The sequence below is a fragment of the Cydia amplana genome, chromosome 18 (genome assembly GCF_948474715.1).
Source record: "Cydia amplana chromosome 18, ilCydAmpl1.1, whole genome shotgun sequence".
NCBI classification, from domain to species: Eukaryota; Metazoa; Arthropoda; class Insecta; order Lepidoptera; family Tortricidae; genus Cydia; species Cydia amplana.
In genome coordinates this window covers 2,012,297-2,033,438 of record NC_086086.1, presented here as the reverse complement: position 1 = coordinate 2,033,438, position 21,142 = coordinate 2,012,297, and the positions used below count along the sequence as shown (strand labels likewise).

The 21,142-nt window shown below is 36.8% G+C and overlaps 2 long non-coding RNA genes across 2 annotated transcripts in view; one reads left to right on the top strand and one right to left on the bottom strand.

Moving 5' to 3' along the window:
* Positions 1–21,142, top strand: part of LOC134656295 (uncharacterized) — a 551,434-nt gene that overhangs the window by 208,236 nt on the left and 322,056 nt on the right. Inside the window, exon 2 of the long non-coding RNA XR_010097502.1 lies at positions 10,442–10,462. This is a non-coding gene — a long non-coding RNA (uncharacterized LOC134656295). The remainder of the gene's footprint in view (positions 1–10,441; positions 10,463–21,142) is intronic.
* LOC134656301 (uncharacterized) lies at positions 2,795–2,980 on the bottom strand. Its single transcript, XR_010097507.1, has 2 exons — positions 2,926–2,980; positions 2,795–2,889 (listed from the first exon to the last, which is right to left on the bottom strand). It is a non-coding gene; the product is annotated as an uncharacterized LOC134656301 (long non-coding RNA).

Below are 21,142 nucleotides of genomic sequence, written 5' to 3'. Positions count from 1 at the left end.
CCTTTAGTTCTCGAACTCAAAGATGTCCTGTTCTGCAGGAAAACAAGAAGATTCGAGGAGAATAGTGTGGGAATGCCGCCGGGACAGTAACCTGCAGCTCCAACTCCAGGGAACAGAGCTAAATGAACACGACACGTGATCTACAGCCCGTCTGCTTCCTGCTGGGCGTCCCTACACTACATCTACATGGGTCTTTAATATTGTCTCTGTTGCTGGTGTTATCCTGTGTTGTCTTATATGAGATTATAAGTCTTTATAAGTTATTGTTTTTTTTTTTTTTTTTTTATATTGGGGGACATAAAAAAAAAAAAAAACCATTATCATGTTAATCGCTTTCGTGTTCATGCATGTTCACCCCCATAAGTTAAATGGTCTCTCATTTTCAGATTAAGGCAATTTAATGATAGTACCAGGTGTTGTACCTTTTTAGTCCTGAAAACATAGTTTAATTCAAAACGTAGTGTATAAAATTTCATTTTTGCCAAAAACTGATACCCTTATTTTGATCCTAACAACCCCAAACACAATTCTTTTGCGTTGTTTTATCACAGAGTTCCCACAGAGAAGCCACGACCTGTCTCCATCATCAGATCAGCTCCATATCATCATAATATTGCATTGTCATCCGATTTACATATGTATGCAAAATTTTAGCTAATTCGGAAATCGGGAAGTGGGTCCAATTTAGTTCTGTTAGACCCAATGGTTGCCCGGTAGAGAATGCCTTAATGCATTGAGTTCGCTTTTTTGAAAAAACATCTTGAGAAATATTTTTGTAAAATAAAATAGGTACTCATAAATATGCCCAGAAAACAAAAATACCTATTTACAAATGCTATTTAGGTACCTACATACATTTTACGAGTATATAATGTTTATGGCAGAAACTATATCTCAACGGTGGAACCGTTCTCTAAGCACTATACTGGGCTGGCTGAGATGCAGGATCAGTATCGCCGTTATACGCGCCACCAGCATGTGCATCCGAGGCACACGCCACCGGTTTAACTCCACTGCCAGGTGGCTTGGGGTCGACGACGGTGCCGCCCTTCCACACATCGATTGAAACCCCTTTTCTACCCTATCTATGTATTATCTACCCCGTTGCCTATTTATTATGATTATTATAATAAATGCTTGATTATTATAATGTAACGTTTCAATTGCTTTAGGATTTGAATACGTTTTGATGTCAAAGACATCTTTCATGTTCAAGCAAACAAATAAGAGGTAGGACATTAATAATATTCAATATCGTCTTAGAATCTCATCATACGACGGTTCTGAGAAGTATTTACTTATTTTGAAATCACCATTGAAAGGAAACGTGAACGGTAACGTTAATAGGTAACGCACTTATTTTGTAACAAAAAAATCTGCCTATACATTTTTAGGATAACCCCAAAGGGTAAAAACGGGACTCTATTAATAAGACTCTACTTTTCGTCTGTCTGCCTGTCACCCGGCCGTAACCCATAAACCGTGAATAGACAGTTGAAATATTCACAGATGATGTAATTCTATTGCCGCTATACCTAATAATAACAAATACTAAAAAGTACGGAACCCACGGTGGGTGAGTCCGACTCGCACTGTCCGGACTGTCCGGACAAACATGAATAACAAAAGTTATTCATGTTCGTTTTCTATGAAATAGCTAAATAAATTTTTCGCAATTTCGGGGTTGGTTCTTTAGTTAACCTAGACCTAGGTACTCGTCAGAATATAGTCAGACATAACCAAAATATTCTATATTAACCTAACCGTAAGTTAATACGCTGTGATTGTGTAGCAGCTAAGCTACGTAGGTAGGTACGTTTGTAATATATTTTAATCCAAGCGTCATCTCGTCGGAATTGCCTAACTAAAATAATACAAAGCTAGCTCCATAACAGAATAATCTATCCAGAGCAAAAGATAAGGATTACCTGCAATACATTTAGCATTTCATTTACAGCTGCATCCATATTAAGCTACGTATTTTGTTCTGGCTATTTCAATTTTACGACCAGAATAGACGTGCAGAGTAGAGCAGAAAATGTTACTTTTTATAAAAGAAACGAAGGTAATCCTGACATGTCGCGGGCGGCAGGCGAACGTTGCAAACATTCTGAATATAATAAGTTTTTGGCAAAAATTTCATTTTTGGTACAAGCTTTTATCGCTGACTGTACTTTTCTTTCCGCAGGCAACTAAATACTTCAACCTCGAATACAATAATTAGTTTGCGTTGTTTTATCACAGAATTCCCATGGCCACCTCCTGTCTCCATCATCAAATCAGCTCCATGTCATTATAATATTGCGTTGTCATCCCATTTACATAATGATGTATTCAAAATTCCAGCTCAATCAGAAATCGGGAAGTGGGTCCAATTTGGCTTCCAAGATTTGAACCACACTAACTAATATACATACATATTGTGTCGGGTTTGAGGGGAAGCGTTGGTGGCCTAGCGGTAAGAGCGTGCGACTTGCAATCCGGACGTCGCGGGTTCGAACCCCGGCTCGTACCAATGAGTTTTTCGGAACTTATGTACGAAATATCATTTGATTTTACCAGTCGCTTTTCGGTGAAGGGAAACATCGTGAGGAAACCGGACTAATCCCGATACGGGCCTAGCTTACCCTCTGGGTTGGAAGGTCAGATCAGTCGGCAGTCGCTTTTGTAAAAACTAGTGCCCACGCCAATTACTGGGATTAGTTGCCAAGCGGACCCCAGGCTCCCATGAGCCGTGGCAAAATGCCGGGACAACGCGAGGAAGGTTATGATTGTGTCGGATTTGAGCATTACGTGCTGTGAGAAGAGCGTATGTGGGGCGCCCGGGTGGAAAACGTCCGTCTGGGCGTCCCAGATACCGCTGGAGTGACGAAACTCAAAAAGACCTGTCTGCCCTCGGAATACCCAACTGGCGCGAGGTGGCACAGAATAGGGCAGAGTGGCGCTCTCTTGTGTCAGAGGCTAAGATCCTCTTTGGGTCACTGAGCCAGTGATGTATGTATGTATGTATGTATGAGCATTACCTAAGTGTTGAAGGGGTTGAAGGCTAAATGCCTTATGTATGTTACCATTGATATTTATTGAAAGCTTTGATCGGCATAAAATGCTTAGTTTGGCATCCAACAAGGGGTTCTCCCGAAGGAAATTTCTCTGAATGTGATATAGTTCCTACGAGAGCACTTAAATTAAACGAAAGACATTCGGATGTTTTCGGCCGACTGTGACGGGCATTAAACGGACTTTGAGTTTTATCAGTTGGAAATGGAATAAATTATACTTTTTTATTGGATATAGGAGAGTACCGATGCTGATGATGCTGATGATGGTGCCGATGCGGTCTAGGATGGAGTAATCTTGCCTAAGCATATATTATAAAGATACTGAAATAAATGAGTCTTATGACCTTTATAGTTCATCTTTGCTAGGGTTCAAGGTTCCAAATTTATATTTCCAATTTTATTGTTGGCACCGTAAAAATGTCTTTGTGTCTGATATTCAGTTACCAGGGTTTTTATACATAACTAGCTTTAACATAATTTCCGAGGATGTTTAATTTATATGGTCACTCTGAACGGGCACTGTTTCCAATGATACGTAATCTCATTGAAATTTTACATCATCATTTTTTTTGCTTTTTTTTTTAGATATACTCGTATATTTATAATAAACCCATAAAACAAATCCAATAATAACTACAAATATGGCTAACCATCAAAATATTACATCAAAAGGCTGACATTGAGTTATTAACATTCTCATAGTATATCATTGAATAATTATGTGCATACTGAGTTAATAAAAGTATGAGAGAAGTTACGTACCTTTGACCATCTCGATACAGTGACGGGAACCTAATATGCCCGGTTCATTAACATATAGATTAAACTTTGGAGAGACGAATGCCATTGAGTCTTTATTAAAAGCGATAGATGGCGATATATAGACTATTATTAGACTGCTATCCACATCGACTTTACGCTATTCAGAATTTAGAAGAGTAAACTAATAATAAATAAATTTATCAAAATGGCCCCCTTATTGGGATTAGTCCGGTTTCCTCACGATGTTTTCGTTTACCGAAAAGCGACTGGTAAATATCAAATGATTTTCGTACATAAGTTCCGAAAAACTCATTGGTACGAGCCGGGGTTCGAACCCGCGACCTCCGGATTGCAAGTCGCACGCTCTTACCGCTAGGCCACCAGCGCTTCAAATCTCTACTTGATAACTAAATAACATTATTTAAATATCATTCTGATGTCAATGTACTTTCGAATTGCCCGGAAAGACACAAAGAAAATAAGTGGGCGTAATCTTTATAATCACTCATCGGCTAAAACAACCAAGTATTCGTACCGATTTTTTGTGTAGGTAATATTAAATAACACAAATGTTTCCTACACCCACATGTCAGTTTTCAGTACAAAATAGCGTGGAATATTGTAATTTACAAGCTAATTACAAAAGCTTATGGCGTTTGTACTTTTGTACAAAGAAATTTAATTGTCATAATAACGGCATTTAAGTCTGAATGTGCCTTTAAATCAGCACCTCATTCTAACGTTTTATTGTTTGCTGTCACGAATGTTTGTTTTGTAAAGTTATTTTACTGCATGAAGAATGCTAATTGGGATGTATAGTTTGTAGCTTTCTAATAGACTCCGAAGGCTAATCCTATTGTCTATTGTTCAGTAAAACCGCACGTGCTACTTACCTGCAAAAAAGGGTCCTAATTATTCTATTTGGCACCTGAGCGCGGGCTAGTCCAACGCTCAAAAAACCAGTGTAGGTGCGCTCTCCGATAACGCGCCTTTGTTACACATCTCGATGACACATTTTAGACTGGTTCTGTAGCGTTCGACTCGCCGGCACTCAGTAACCGAAGTACCGATTTTTTATGCAGGTGGTTGTGGCACGTGGCACGAGCGGGTTTTCTTAACAATAGACAATAGGATTAGCCTTCGGGGTCTATTAGAAAGCTACAAACTATAACAGTACCTACATTACTGCAAAGCAAATACCAACAACCCAATTCAGAATTTACAACTTATTAAATAGGTACCTATATTAAGAACGGGTCACTCGCGTATTTTAAGCCGAAAACGCGACGCAACGATCGGTAACGCGTCGAAATTTTAATTATGGGCCCGATTCGGATTTTGAACTAGATATCTATTAGACATCACCAAGATATGTCAGTGTCAAACAAATATCAAAAGTGACTTTGTTGTTTGAACAAACGTCACTTTGGACACTTGTTTGAACAAACGTCACTTTTGACACTTGTTTGACACTGACATATCTTGGTTATGTCTAATAGATGTGTAATATTTCAAATATTTGACGTATCTTAAAGTTCGAATATGGCTATGTCTGTGTCTCACGCTCACGGAAGTTTTGTTATTAAAACATACAACTTGTTTTAAACTGGTTTTAACGCGACCTTAACGATCGGCTTGGTGATTGGTGCATGCGAAATTAAGTGAACCGTGCGTGAGATGTGCGCCAATCACTAAAAAGGTCGTCAAGGTTATATCAAAACCATAACAATTTTTTAAATCAGAATTGACCTTCAGTTAAGTGCACGTACATACTTAATTCCAATTTGCGATGGCTAACGACCTCCGCAGTATGTAATGTTCGTACCTACAGTCAGCAGCGATAGTTGCTAAGCGGGCGGGGTGTTCAAAATAATTTTGACGCGACTTTATTGTTAAGAGAATAAGAGCGCGTCAAGGTAATTATGAACGCCTTGCCCGCTTAGCAACTTCTGCTGCGTACCTATGAACTCGACAGACTCCTCAAGATATATTGAAGTCATATAGGTCACGTGGAGACGCACACTCAGTCGCGTGGAGGTTAGGTTCGTTAGACATTGGAAAGCGACTATTCCTCTTGATCAGGCTGTATTGAAATAGTGTGATGCAAACAATCGTTTGTTTACAATACAAATACGAACGGGTAAATAAAACCCGGCCAAGTGCGAGTCGAGACCATTAAGTCCTCCTAATATAGCTGGTCAAGCAAATTTTGTCAGTAAAAAAAGGCGCGAAATTCATATTTTCTATGGGACGATATCCCTTCGCGCCTACATTTTTCAAATTTGCCGCCTTTTTCTACTGACAAGATCTGCTTCACCAAGTATCTATAGGTTTTCCTGTCATGTGTAAGTTAAGAACTATTTTGTGTATTTTTTATTTTTATTTTAGACCCAGTAGTTTCGGAGATAAAGGAGGGGGAATGGTCGGACAGACAGACGCACGAGTGATCCTGTAAGGGTTCCGTTTTTTCCTTATCGAGGTACGGAACCCTAAAAAGGGTGTGCATTTGACCTTGCCGTTTATTTGACGGACACAGTAAACAAGTGCTTTTTTTAAAATACGGGAACCGAGGTGGTGTGAAGAAGAATAAAGACGTTCGGATGTCAACTGCAGTTACACTACTGTTCCGTCTTTACTGCTGCGGCATTGATATCACCGCTGTATCTGTCGATTAAATTTAATTTAATACGTCCAGTTGCTAACAATACAATGTATTACAAGAGCACATTTTTAACAGCTATACGTGTATTTAATGAAATACCGAATGAATTCAAAATGTTGCAAGGCAATATTTTTAAGTATAAATTAAAGAAATGGCTGATTGAGAAGGAGTATTACAATCTTAAAGAATTTTTTGACGATGCATGTGACAACGAACTGTAAATAATTTAGTTAATGTAGTATAATATTTAGTTTATAAGTAGTTTTAAGAATTGTATTGTATGTTCGCAAAGGGCAGCTGTTGATACTATTTATTATTTGTAAGATCATCTTACACAGTATACACAATGGACAATAAAAACCTTCTTATTCTTATTTCTTTGATACTCGTAAAAATTGTGACGGATTGAAACGCAAAGTTGAAACGTCACTCAATTTATGAAGAAGACGAAGAAGAAGAAGAAAGCATTTATTAGCACAATAATATAACCTTAAAACTACACTCAGTCAGCTAGGGGCCCGATTCGGATTTTGAAATAGACATCTATAAGATATCTTTTAGTCATCACCAAGATACGATAACGATATGTTTAAGATCTAACCTGTCAAATTTGACATTTGCGCGATTCTGGAGATACTCTTGAACGATTTCCACAAGATATGGCATAAAGATCTAATTCACATCTATTAGATATCTAACTCTATCTAACGTAAAAGTGACATTGGTAAAGAGAACTAGTTGAAATCTAAACTATAACGTATCTAGAATAGATCTTGTGAATATCTTAAAGTTCGAATACGGCAGTAGGTGTGCGACGCTGATTTTCAGTAAGGACCAACGCTTTCTCAAGTGAATAGACAAATATAGCGCCCGCATCAAGGCCGTAGCAGTCATTTCTCGACAGTAAAGGATGACTCACGCTAGACCGGGCTGGGGCCGGGCCAGAGCTTCCGGAGCTTCGTTTTCTATGGAAAGCACTACGTGATCACCGATCAACCGTCATAGAAAATGACGTGTCGGACGCGTCGGCCCGGGCACGGCCCGGTCTAGCGTGAGTCATCCTTAAGGTAGCTGGAGTTCACATTTGCAGGTTCTATGTTGGCTACGAAACCCTAAAAGTATCTAATGTAAAAACATGTTATTCAATGGGCACGCGTTCTTACAATGCATTCAGTTATTCAATTTTCAACCGTATGCATAACAGCTTATGATTTTATTTAGAAAAGGATAGGTTTTAGTTATATCGGTCCATTATTATTCGACGGAAAGTTCAAAACGAGAGTGCCTAAAGGAAAAAAAACCGGCCAAGTGCGAGTCGGACTTCCGCACGAAGCGTTCCGTACCATTACGCAAAAAACGGCAAATAAATCACGCTTGCTGTATGGGAGCCCCACTTTTAATATTTATTTTATTCTGTTATTAGTATATGTTATTATAGCAGCAACAGAAGTACATCATTTGTGAAAACATCAACTGTCTAGCTATCACGGTTCATGAGATACAGCCTGATGATAGACAGACAGACATTAGGGTCCCGTTTTTACCCTTACGGAACCCTAAAAATCAGCAGCCAAGTCTTGAACTTCTTTGAACCGCCTTGGAGTATTTAAGTGGGTCCTTGTGCGCCTCTCTTGAAGGCTTTTTTTAGCAATTGAACACGATTAAGCATCCCATTGGTGTTTCTCAAAGATGTACGTAACAGTCCTCGAAGGCCTTTGAGCCGGTCCCTCGCTGGCTTTCATTAGTAATGGCTTTGAAGTCCAAAAATATTTAATTACTTCTGTATTCAGAAACGAAAACGAAATACTTGAAAGCGCTGGTGGCCTAGCGGTAAGAGCGTGCGAATTGCAATCCGGAGGTCGCGGGTTCAAATTCAAACCCCGACTCGTACCAATGAGTCTTTCGGAACTTATGTACGAATCATTTGATATTTACCAGTCAGTTTTCGGTGAAGGAAAACGTCCTGAGGAAACCGCACTAATCCCAGTAACGCCTAGTTTCCCCTCTGGGTTGGAAGGCCAAATGGCAGTCGCTTTCGTAAAAACTAGCGCCCATTCCTGGGATTAGTTGCCAAGTGGACCCCAGGCTCCCATGAGCCGTGGCAAAATGCCGGGACAACGCGAGGAAGATGATAATTCAGAAACGTATATTTAAAATCAAAATAATCAAATCGTCGCTCTCGCTTTCACAAATAAAAGAGGCATTTCGACTGTAAACATAGTTCTTGATTTGTTATCAATAATATGTTATTATTTGCAGGGCAATTGATATATGGTACTAAAAAGTGGTCAAAAGGGAATTTTCATTTGACGCTGACGCATCGCCAAGAGTAAAAAACAAATTGTATGCCGTTGTTAAGCCAGGCTGAAATTGGCATAGAAAATTTTCACGCTTACGAGACCTTACCTATAAACAACCCACCCCCTGGCGTTATAAATTAAAATGGTATCAAAACATATACTTTTCAAAATAGCTGCCGGGGAAAGACAAATCGGAAACTTAATCAAATAGAATTCAACATTAATAATCTGTCAAACTATTAATAACATGTAATAAAACAAGTGGACCAATGGACGAAGTCTTAATCGCTCAAACTGAATGAATAATGTGGTTAAGCCTGTCCCAGTCTAAATCACACTACGCACTAATCCCTTGCATCAATTATGTACTGAATAGCGCCGACAGCTGTCGAAAACTCGCGAACATTAAAATGCGGGTCCGTGGAATAGAGATCCATCACGAATTAATATCCGACGTGTCACGAACGCACCTGGAGATCTGAAAACGCCTTTATAAGCTATCGATTCGTGGCTTATGAGAAAAAAGGTTTCGTGAATTGACTTGGGAAATGTAGCGTGTAACATGGCGAGAGTGTGGTTCGGTATAAGAATTTTTTATATCCCTACTTGGCTCTTGTTTACTGGCTTTTTTTCTTAAAAGTTACATATTTTGTAAAAGAACGCCTTCAAAAAATTGTTTTAAACACCTATCCGTATTATTGTGAGGGATGTCGTCAGATAGTGGTCGTTTAGATTTTGGAGCAAAAACGAAATAGGTCACAATTTAAACCCAATAACCAATACAATTTATTAGGGTTCCGTAGCCAAATGGCAAAAAACGGAACCCTTATGGATTCGTCATGTCTGTCTGTCCGTCCGTATGTAACAGCCACTTTTTTCCGAAACTATAAGAACTATACTGTTGAAACTTGGTAAGTAGATGTATTCTGTAAACCGCATTAAGATTTTCACACAAAAATAAACACAATAAATTTTTGGGGTTCCCCATACTTAGAACTGAAACACAAAAAAATATTTTTCATCAAACCCATACGTGTGGGGATAGGTCTTCAAAAATGATATTGCGGTTTCTAATATCATTTTTTTCTAAACTGAATAGTTTGCGCGAGAGACACTTCCAAAGTGGAAAAATGTGTACTTACCCCCCCTGTAACTTCTAAAATAAGAGAATGATAAAACTAAAAAAATATATGATGTACATTACTATGCAAACTTCCACCGAAAATTGGTTTGAACGAGATCTAGTAAGTAGTTTTTTTTCCCATACTTAGAACTGAAACTCAAAAATTTTTTTCTCATCAAACCCATACGTGTGGGGTATCTATGGGCCCGATTCGGATTTTGAAATAGACATCTGCTAGATATCTTTTAGACATCGCCAAGATACGATAACGATATGTTTAAGATCTAACCCGTCAAATTTGACATTTGCGCGATTCTGGAGATACTCTTAAACGATTTCTACAAGATATGATATAGAGATCCAATTCACATCTAATAGATATTTAACTCTGTCTAACGTAAAAGTGACATTGGTTGCCCGAATTGCGCTGCAAAAGAGAACTAGTTGAAATCAAACTGTTATAGTATCTAGAATGGATCTAGTACGTGTCGTCTCTTGTGAATATCTTGAAGTTCGAATACGGCAGTGTGGATAGGTCTTCATAAATGATATTGAGGTTTCTTATATCATTTTTTTCTAAACTGAATAGTTTGCGCGAGAGACACTTCCAAATTGGTAAAATGTGTGTCCCCCTCCCCCCTGTAACTTCTAAAATAAGAGAATGATAAAACAAAAAAAAAAATATGATGTACCATTACCATACCATTAAATATATGATTACCATGAAAACTTCCACCGAAAATTGGTTTGAACAAGATCTAGTAAGTAGTTTTTTTTTATACGTCATAAATCGTAAACCGCAATTTACCTTTCATTCAATTACTTGCTGCTACGGAACCCTTCATGGGCGAGTCCGACTCGCACTTGGCCGCTTTTTTTTAAATTGTATCGCAAACCGCTAAACATCTTTAAATCAAGTGATATTCAGATCACTACTGCAGCGTTGCTAGCGCAGCGTCGTAGCAGCGAGAGTGGCCTATGTCACTGTTATGTATTTCCTTTTTATACCGGTGTTGCTTATAAAAGAAGCAATTAAACTGTAGGCTGTACTCCTCAAACTGTCCAATATTTGTTCAGCGACTTCTAAAAATAACTTATAACGTTCCAATTACAACTGAAATCAGTGCAGTCGCCATCATATGAAATCCTTGTTGCCCGTTTGTTGCCGGTCCCATATTGGGATACCCTCCTCCAATTGAGGGGGGATTTAAATCTTCTCGAGGCAGAGGTGTAGGGTTGGAGCCGGTGGTGTAGCTTTATTTGACGTTCATAAGCGCATTGTAATATGCCTACTTGAATAAACTATCTTTATCTTATCTTATCTTGAAATCATTTTATCAGCTAGAGTATTTTTTAAATCTAACAGAAGTAATAGATTAAAATTCCCACTGCACGGTGGTTCGGCTTGTATGGAGAGAGTGTCAAAAATCGATTTCTCCAAAAGTATCAAAGATATGTTTAAAATAAAAATACGTATATGTTTGTTGTTTTAGGGTCTAATAAAAAAACAGTAATAAGAAGTTTTACTTTGTATATACTATCATTAAAAAAAATCAAATGATGACAAAAAAAATATGCAGAATACATACAATTTTAAAGCCTTATAAAAATACAATAAAAAAATATATTACAACGTATTCTTCAATAATATGATAAAACTAATACTTAATATTAATTATAATGTAAAAAACATATATTTAAAATTAAAACTTATATATTTACAGAGATACAAATATCGTACAAATTGTGCAACACAAAATTTTATCACGTCACGTCTCGGCCACCTTAAAAAACTAATTTAGACTAATCAATACTTCAAAATAATCTAAAATATTATTTAAACAGCCAATAAACTAAGTACATATTGTGACAACGATTGTTTTTTCTTCTTAGGTGGTTTCCCAAGGCCCAATCATAGGGTCCGATAGGAGACCATTTAAAAGATCCGTATTCGTCTTGGTGCGTGACATCTTCCGAGTATTGTTAAGCTTGAACTGCTTAATATTTTTATTTGTGGACTCAGCAGCTTCTTCTGAAAGCTCTCTACTATTGGTAACATCACGTGGTTAATCACTGTAGCTCCATGAACTATTACTTTATGAACAGAAGCTGGCATATAGTACCATTCATATTCTTCTATACATTTCCGGGCCATTTCTAACGCATAATCATTGTATTTCACAGAATTTATTTTGTACCCGGAATTAATACACTTTAAAATTGTACCAAATCTATCAATAAGCTCTTTTTAATGCCTTTTTAACTTATTATCTAACACTAAAACACTTTCTGTTGACGAGGTCGTACCTAAATGTAAGTCTAACTTATTTGTTTTCGTTTAATATGGATAATTTCGGAAGATTTACACTTTCTTTTTCACTCAGCCACTTGGAATGTTTATTCAACACGGTGCTTTTTTTTCGAAATGCAGATTTCCATAAAACGGTAAGTCGTTGGCAAATATACTTGATAACTTCTCCAAATTGGCAGTATCTATGTTTTCTGCATCCGGCACCATGTATATTAGCTGTTGTAACACTTGACGGCGTTTTTCTGCGTCTGAACCACTCGAAGACTGCCATAGTTCAAATATAAAACCCCTTGAAAAGGATCCGATGTACTGCATATCTGAAAAAATAAAACAACGTCAATAAACATAATCGTAAGGTTTGCGTAGCGTTGCTACACTTAGGCCTACGCAGGCGTAGAAGGCCTGTAACTAGACACTCTGCAAATTTCCGCAGACAATGAGTTATGGCCGTTAGTCTAGACACATTTGACTTCTTAATTAAGAAAAAAATATCATTATTCATCATTAAGCACATAGTTAAAAGTTTGAGTAAATTACAATTTTGAATAATTTTGAAATAAAATAATGTCGTGGCGTAGACCCATCGTTATATCTATATTTTTAATAAAAATGTCAAATAAGTAATATAATATAAAACAACATACCTGATTCTTGAAGCTCCATTATTATGAATGGTCACTTTTATCACAAACTTCTAAAGATAGCCGCTAATGAGCGGTCATTTAATGAGTCACTGATAAGGGTGTGCGTGCAAACGAAAGTTGTGTTCACTTTAGAGTTTCCTTAAGGAATGAAAACAAATAGTTATGCGGGATCTATTTATAGTTAATTATAGTACATTTATGGGCCAATGACATGACGGCATTCTATATTTGAAAATGAAACCTGCATTTTTTTGAATTATGAATACTAGCCAGACCACCGTGCACTGTTAAGCGTAAAGATTATAAAATAAACGGAGTGCTAGATTATGTAGAAAAAAAGCTTCGAGCGTCCTTAGTATTTTTATTACAGAACTTCAATCTGGTGCTCAAGATAGCAAAGATTCATGTAACTATGAGTATTACAGTCAGATAGGTCTTTATTTCTCTAAAGCAAGATTTCTTGAAGAAACTGCCCGAGGCCATTTCAAAGTGCAAGGTCCGAACTTCGAGAAAATGTTTAGTTATTTTATTTTGCAATAAAGTGCGCTAGAATGAGAGCTGAGACTGTCATCAAAGAAGTTAACATAATTGCCCGCTATTCTTAAATTAGATAATAGTTCGTTTCTTCACTTTTTTCTTTTTACAGATAGATAGTAACAGCAAATAAAAATAGTTTTAATAAAATTAATAATAAACCACTTAAATAGTATTTGTTTAATTAAAATATCGATAGAATACTAATAAAGGTGGGTACATACGAGTACGTACATACATTATTATAAGTAATAATTCAATGCACGCAATCTGTTGTTATTTATCTGAAAAGGTTATTTTGTGATGTGCTCTATTTATTACCAGTTAAATTATAAAAATAGGGTTTTATTGATTTAATTTATTTGGTTGTTGTAGAGATCACTGGGGGAAGCCTTTTGCTCAGATAATTGCATACCTATCATTCAGTTTAAGAAAAATATTTCTCGAGAAAAAAATCCAATCTAGAAATTTACTAAGGCTAAAAAAACATATTGCCCCGGGTACCCATATTACTCTGAATTCCCCTATTGTACGCATGCTGTGTCGAGCTCCCAACAAGCGTTACAAGTGCAACAGACGAGCTCAAACCAGCACATTACATGCATCCATTACGAATATGTTAATGAAACATGTAAACGAATATTCATGAGCGTTGTACAGTCACCATATATCTCAGCGGCCAAGGCACTCACAAATATCTGAACACCTTAAGGCCTTAGAGTCGCGTTCAGATATTTATGAGCACCTCGGCCGCTCCGATATATCTGATGGCGACTGTACGTCCGGTTTTGGTACGATCTGTCATGATGTTAAGATTTTGTAAGATACATGTGTATGCGTATTGAGTCGAACTTTGGAGATGAGTATTTGTTCTATCAAAATACGAAACCGACCGTCTTGGTGATTGACCTTCAAGGTCGTAATAAAATAATTTAGATCTAAACATGTTGTCTTAATTTAGGTAATATGTTTTTGTGAAAGCCTCACTTGTTACATGCTACTTAACTACCTGTTTTTCTTCAGATATTGTTTCAGGTAGGTACTTAACAAAACAATTATTACGATTTAATTTTACGAAACGCTAGACTTAAATTAGCAAAAATTAATAATTGTTTTTTTTTATTCAGATAACGACACCAACAATGAATCTTAAGAAATGGAAGTTATAATAAACACTTTTGTGTTAATCGTCGAATTCGTAAATGTATTCCTTTCCTCTTCACAAAACTCATTAAAAGTTTACCCTAATGCATCTACCGTCACATACAGCTCTGCATGTTTATCTGAAGGGAAACTTTCGAGACAACAAGGCATATATGCATTCTGACGACTTCCACGTGTATCCTTGTGTTAATGCACTAAAGTTATCTTTAAAATTAAATAGATTTAGTGTACTTGGTCAAGCAAATCTTGTCAGTAGAAAAAGGCGGCAAATTTGAAAAATCGCGGGTTAACAACACTACGTTTGAATTGTTCGAAAATCATCGCGTGTCATTTATTTATTTATATCTTATCTGTGGAATTGTTTCGTTTACATTTTATCGTTGGTCGATGTATTTACATTGCTGCTTTTGTTTTTTTTCCTAGAGATATTTTAGTTTGCTTTACATTTCTACTGACATATCCTGCTTGACTGACTATACATTCGTACTTACTACTTAACCTTCCACTTCATCTTTCTCAAAATCATATTCATATTAAACATATTTCCCACATGATCTTGAACTTTGTCTCACAGTGATAAGGTTCAATTTTTCATAATTTTTGAGACCTTTATGCCTTATAAAGGGTTAAGATCTTCTACGATCGAGTTCACAAACGTCTTTACAAGCCAACGTGCCACAAAATACAGCATGTATTGTGGCCTGTAACACGGGCGAATAATTAAAACGTAGATTCTACTCCTCAAACAATAAAACTTTTGTTCAACAACTTTTTGAAATTATGGAGTCTTAAGATTGTCCCTTTTTCAAACCAACTAAATAATATTTTCAATGTACTTTAAATTCCGTCTAATTGACATTGCCTGTCAGTCTTGTCACCGTACAGGCATAATCAATTTCGTAATACATTGCGTGTTCGAATAAATTTTAAAGTGTTTTAAAATCCAAACCACATTTTTAAAAGTCGTTGAACAAACATTGTCTAGTTTGAGGAGTAGAATTTACGTTTTAATTTTTCGCCCGTGTTACAGGCCTCATGCTGTATATTTACCTACACCACCTCGACGACGACGAGTTAGACTTAGGTCAAAATCAGCAGTCAATTCGGTCACCTTCGTTAGTTTTTTCTTCAAAAATAACATATGAAATTAAATATGGCCAACCCAAATTATCTTTTCAATTGCAGACTTAAATCGAAACGGTACATTGACTAAATTAAAGCCTAAATATATTATTAGAGTAAATCCCTTTCAAAGAAACAATGAATCCAACCTGACTTAATGTAAAACCTTTATCTACATTTGAACAAAAGCAATATTTCGGAATAACGTTATATTTTTCCCGCAAAGCTCACATAATGGTTCTGCTGGCAATTATAGGCCGTTAAAGACAGTAATGAATGTATTGGGCTCGGTATCGGTGCTGGTATCTTAATTGCTGATTTACTATAGGAAGTGGGTGGTCATAATACGGTTGTAATCCTTGATTGACTAATGAAGTCCAGGTGCGTGTTGGAAGATGCTGAAAAAGTAAAATAGGTACAAACGAAAGTGATATTTTGAAGATGATGCGTTTTGTTTTAAATAATTGTACTTTTAATTTTACTTAAACCTATATTTTGTAAAATACTCGTTTAGAGTCCCAAAAAATTCTTTATCAACTCATTTTGTCCCACTCTACTTAATAAAACCTCAAACAAAGTACATCTATCTTAGAGATACTACAACTACATTGATAACGCACAAAAGGAGTGCCAAATACAATAATAGACCTTTTCTCCGTCAGATAACCGGACAGGCGCAGCAATTGGCTTTGTGCTTTGTGCACAGTTGGCGATGGCATATTGGTTTATAGCGATATAAACCGCGGTGGACTTTTCTTGAAGTTAATAAGGGAACCACCCATACAGTCGCTATCAGATATAGGAGCGGCCTAGATGCTCAAACATATGAGATGGGGCCATTTCGTGACACTTTATTTTCACTACCGTAAAATGGGGTGAGTAGGGGCAAAACTGACATTCAAACCTCGATAACATTTTATTTTTACATATGCAAACTGAATGGTGTATATAATAAGTGTTCCGGACGTTTGTAGTCTAGTTTTTATTTTATTTTGGGTAGTTCCATTTCATAACTTTGACGATAAACAGGAAATCCCATCTCACCCCGTAGTCCCTCGTAATTGGGGTGAGATGGGATTTCATACAAAGGTGATTTTGGAAGATTGTTGGATCGATTTTTTTTTTATTATAAGTATTACTATAGCTCCATTTTAAATTGGAATACATTATTTTTGTAGCGGTAGCCTTAAAATTCCATCTCACCCCCCTTTCATCCCTTCTCTCCCCATTCATAACCCAACTCTCCCCGCGAACCCTACTCACCCCATTTTACGGTATGTTCTTTTTATGTAATTTTGTCTATTGTCTGATTGTTTACGAATAAAAAACTATTCTATTCTATAATATATGTGAACACATTTATGAGCACTTTGGCAGCGCCAATATATCTGATGGCGACTGTTCCTATCTACGGGTCTCTGGGTTTTGTTCACGGTTGGTGGTAAAGTTGTTTAACTATAGTACAATACCTACCTAGTTATATTAACTACAGGTTACACCTTCGAGACTTTTTGTGTGTGTGTAGAACTCCTGGGTGGAAAACGTCCGATCGGGCGGCTCAGATACCGCTGCTGGAGTGACGAAGACCTAAAAGACCTGTTCGTTCGAGAACCCAACTGGCGTGAAGTGGCGCAGAATAATAAGTGGCGTTCTCTTGTGCCAGGAAGCCAAGAGTCAGTGGATGTACCTAAGTAATTACGTAAGTAAACAAAATGTAACCTTCGAGAGATGCGTGTGCGTGCAGGTTTTAAAAGGGTAGCCAACGCAAAACGCATATGTCATATACAAGCTTTAATATATGCTACGGACACCTGTTAAAATTTTACGAACCTTTAGTGTCATCAAATGTATAAAAAAAGAGAATACGGCCCCAAAAACAATTCAACCCGGATACGTGATTAATTAATACGCGACAGTTTCCGGTGTTGCAAAATAGCACAAATGGACTGACGCTTTCAAAAAGCTGTCCGTTTTGGCAGCTGTATAAGTTGATAAAAAGGTTGGCGTGTTCATTTAAAACTGTTCAACCAAAAATAGGTCGTGTCAACGAGTATCTAAACCTTATGTTTTACCCAACTATACAGGATGCTTCCTGTAACAGGAGCAATAAATTAAACTGTAGGCTGTACTCCTCAAACTGACCAACATTTGTTCAGCAACTTTTGAAAATAACTCATCTTTTGCTTTTTATTACACTTTAAAATTTATTCTAAGACGCAATGTATTGCAAATTTTGTTATGTTTAAAGCGTGACAAGCAACGTCAAACACACTGATGTCAGCGCAATATTTATTTTGTATGAAAAAGAGGAAGTCTAAAGAATTCATAATTTTTAAAAGTTGCTGAACAAATGTTGGTCAGTTTAAGGAGTACAGCCTTTAGTTTAATTTATTGCTCTTGTTACAGGAAGCACCCTGTATGTACCTGTAATAAATATGTATTTACACATCGCAATAATTCTGGTAAAGTAGTAGTTATACATATTACTAAAATTCTGGTAACATTTTAATTACACGTCTTTTTCCAGGAATAGCTAGTTATTTAGCGGACCAAGTGGGCAGACTCTAACCAATTACTTAAAAAGTTGGTTCGATAGAAACAAAATAACAAACACATGTTAAATTTTCATTTATTTTCAGTTTTGTATCGCTAGCCTGCATGCAATAGAATTAACGGTTTAGTATAATATAGCTTGTGATATAGCCAAAAGACCTGACGAGAAATTTTTTTAACAGAAGTAGGTATATTTTAAGAGTAATTGAGATAAAAGTGCATGCGGTTTTCACCAATCAATAGAGTGGTTTCTTGATGAAGCTTTAGGTGTATAATTTGTGTAACCCATGCAAAGCCGGGGCGGCTCACTAGTTTTTGCTAAAAGACGTATCAGCCTATGAAACACACTGATATAAGACGTTGATTTGCCAAGCCTACAGTGTTTATCTCAGGATCAGTTTCTATCTAACTAAGGGCGACCCAAATAAAAGGGTCCAGAGGTGTTCCTACTAAGCAGATTGAGCAATACGTGACAAGATAGCCAAATGCTTTTGCCTCCACTAATCACTAGATTAAGCTTTTCCTACGTGATGTTAACCTGTGCTGAAGGAATCACTTTACGGATGTACGGATTAAGTAGTTTGGAAAGGTTGTGATTATACCTATAAGTATGATAATTACTTAAAAAACATTTTCATACGTGAACATAAAGAAAAGAAAAATTGCGAGTAGTGTGGATACTAAAAAAAGTAGGAGAAGCGATATATTCCTAGAATGTTATGATAACTGATACTTAAAAATATCTAAATTAATTAAGGAAATGTCGCCAGCATCCTTGGTACAATGCCTCAAGGGCCTATTTTAGATTTAAGCTAGTTTTTAATTTCTTTTAGTAATACACTGTATATATCTTGTTTGTAAATAAATGATTATGAGAATTAATTAATACACTACAAATAAACTAATCAAAAAGACCTCCGCGAGCTGTGCCGGGTGCAAAGGTGCCCATCACATTGGCCACGTTGCCACGTTGGATAGCGATGGCCAACCTTTGCACCAGGTACGAACCCGCGCGAGTATCAGAGGTCCTCTCCCTATCCTCTCTCTTATACAGAAGATGGCTTTTCTGTACCACCAGTCAGACCTTCCAGTACCACCAATTCTGGGATCCACGAGTCCATCTAATAAAGGAACAAACAAGACATAGGACTGTGAGACCATAGTGTTGAAACGTGTTAACAGGTTAGTATAGAGTTACTTAAATTATAATTTTAATAATTAGCTAGCTTTAAAATGTATATTTACCTATTGTTTAATACTTAATTTTTGTATGTGGATTGTTTTGTACATTGTAGGTAATTTTGACAGAGCTGTGAACGGGCCTAGGGGGCCGAGCAATTTTGAACTTTATATGTGTCATAAATATATATCAAAGTAGATCGAACCTGTCGGGCTTTCCCACAAAAGAGGGGATCTTCCTCGGTTTTCCATTAACCACGAACGCTGTAAAGGTTTCGAAACTTTCGGATGTATTTTAAATTAATTTTACGCGATATTATCCGTTAAGATAACTTTATTTAATGTAAAGGATTTTTTTATTTGTTATCCAAAACCTGCTGCTCTGTATTTTACTTAGTTTGGACTAGAATCGTGTAAAACAAACGCAAGTGCCTTCAGATTTGTATCATGCATATATCAGCAAGGATAAGCATCTGACCTATTTCCACTTGAAAAACACACTGCCAGATAACAAGCACGGAATATTGTTAACAGTCTGTAGACTAACCCCCTTATTCATAAAACTTTACGACTTATTTAGTTAAATTAGGTTTTACATTAAGTAAAAATGACAGATAATATTTTTTTTTTTTTTTATAAATAAATATTATAGGACATTATTACACAGATTGACTAAGTCCCACGGTAAGCTCAAGAAAGCTTGTGTTGTGGGTACTCAGACAACGATATATATAATATACAAATACTTAAATACTCTATGTATTTAAACAAACTATGTATTAAAACAACCATGACTCAGGAACAAATATCTGTGCTCGTCAGACAAATAAATGCCCTTACCGGGATTCGAACCCAGGACCGCGGCTTCACAGGCAGGGTCACTACCCACTAGGCCAGACCGGTCGTCAAAAGAACAAACGATTTACAAACGAAACGAAGATAAGGACAAACGATTATTAGCTAATTGAGGTTTAAGAGGAATAAGAGGGTAAACGTTTTGCATTACTATAAATACGAGAACCTAAGGCACATTGCTTGGCATAAGACAATTCAGCGAGGCGGTATTACAGTCTTAAACCTGATATTACAGTGAAGGACTTTTTATCAAACACTAGTTTTTGCGGAAATAGTAATATCTACTAACTATATCGTATTTTATTTTCTGCAGACACTGTGTTTAAACTATAACGTGCGTTATAGTAAATATTATAACTACAACAACAACAATACAATTAGTTTGCAGTTATAACTGAATACCAGTTTACGGCGGTTTTCACAATTGTAAAGGGCATTGTTTGTTAGTATACCATAACTAAAATGTGATATTATTATGTACATAACTATTGCCCAATTGTTTCAACTGCCCGATGTTGATATTGATAGAGCGAATTCACTGTTTCCTAAATATTTTATGTCACTACGGTAAACAACACCCACTGACTCGTCTAATGTTAAGCAACCATCGCAGCCTGTGAGCACTTGCACGCATTGACGTATATTTCAGGACGGGCCTTACGAGCACTAAAAATGGTACTAGTTCAGCGGTGTCACTCACGAATTCGAGCCAATCGTGCAGTCTAACGCAACTGAATTGCGACCAATCGCGCGCCTGATGCGAACTCATCAACCAATCGCGTTGTAGCGGTGTCACACCGCTGTACTGGCCCCATTCTTATTGCCCGTAAGCACAGAATAACTAATAGTACTACCGTACAGAAAATTCACTCTT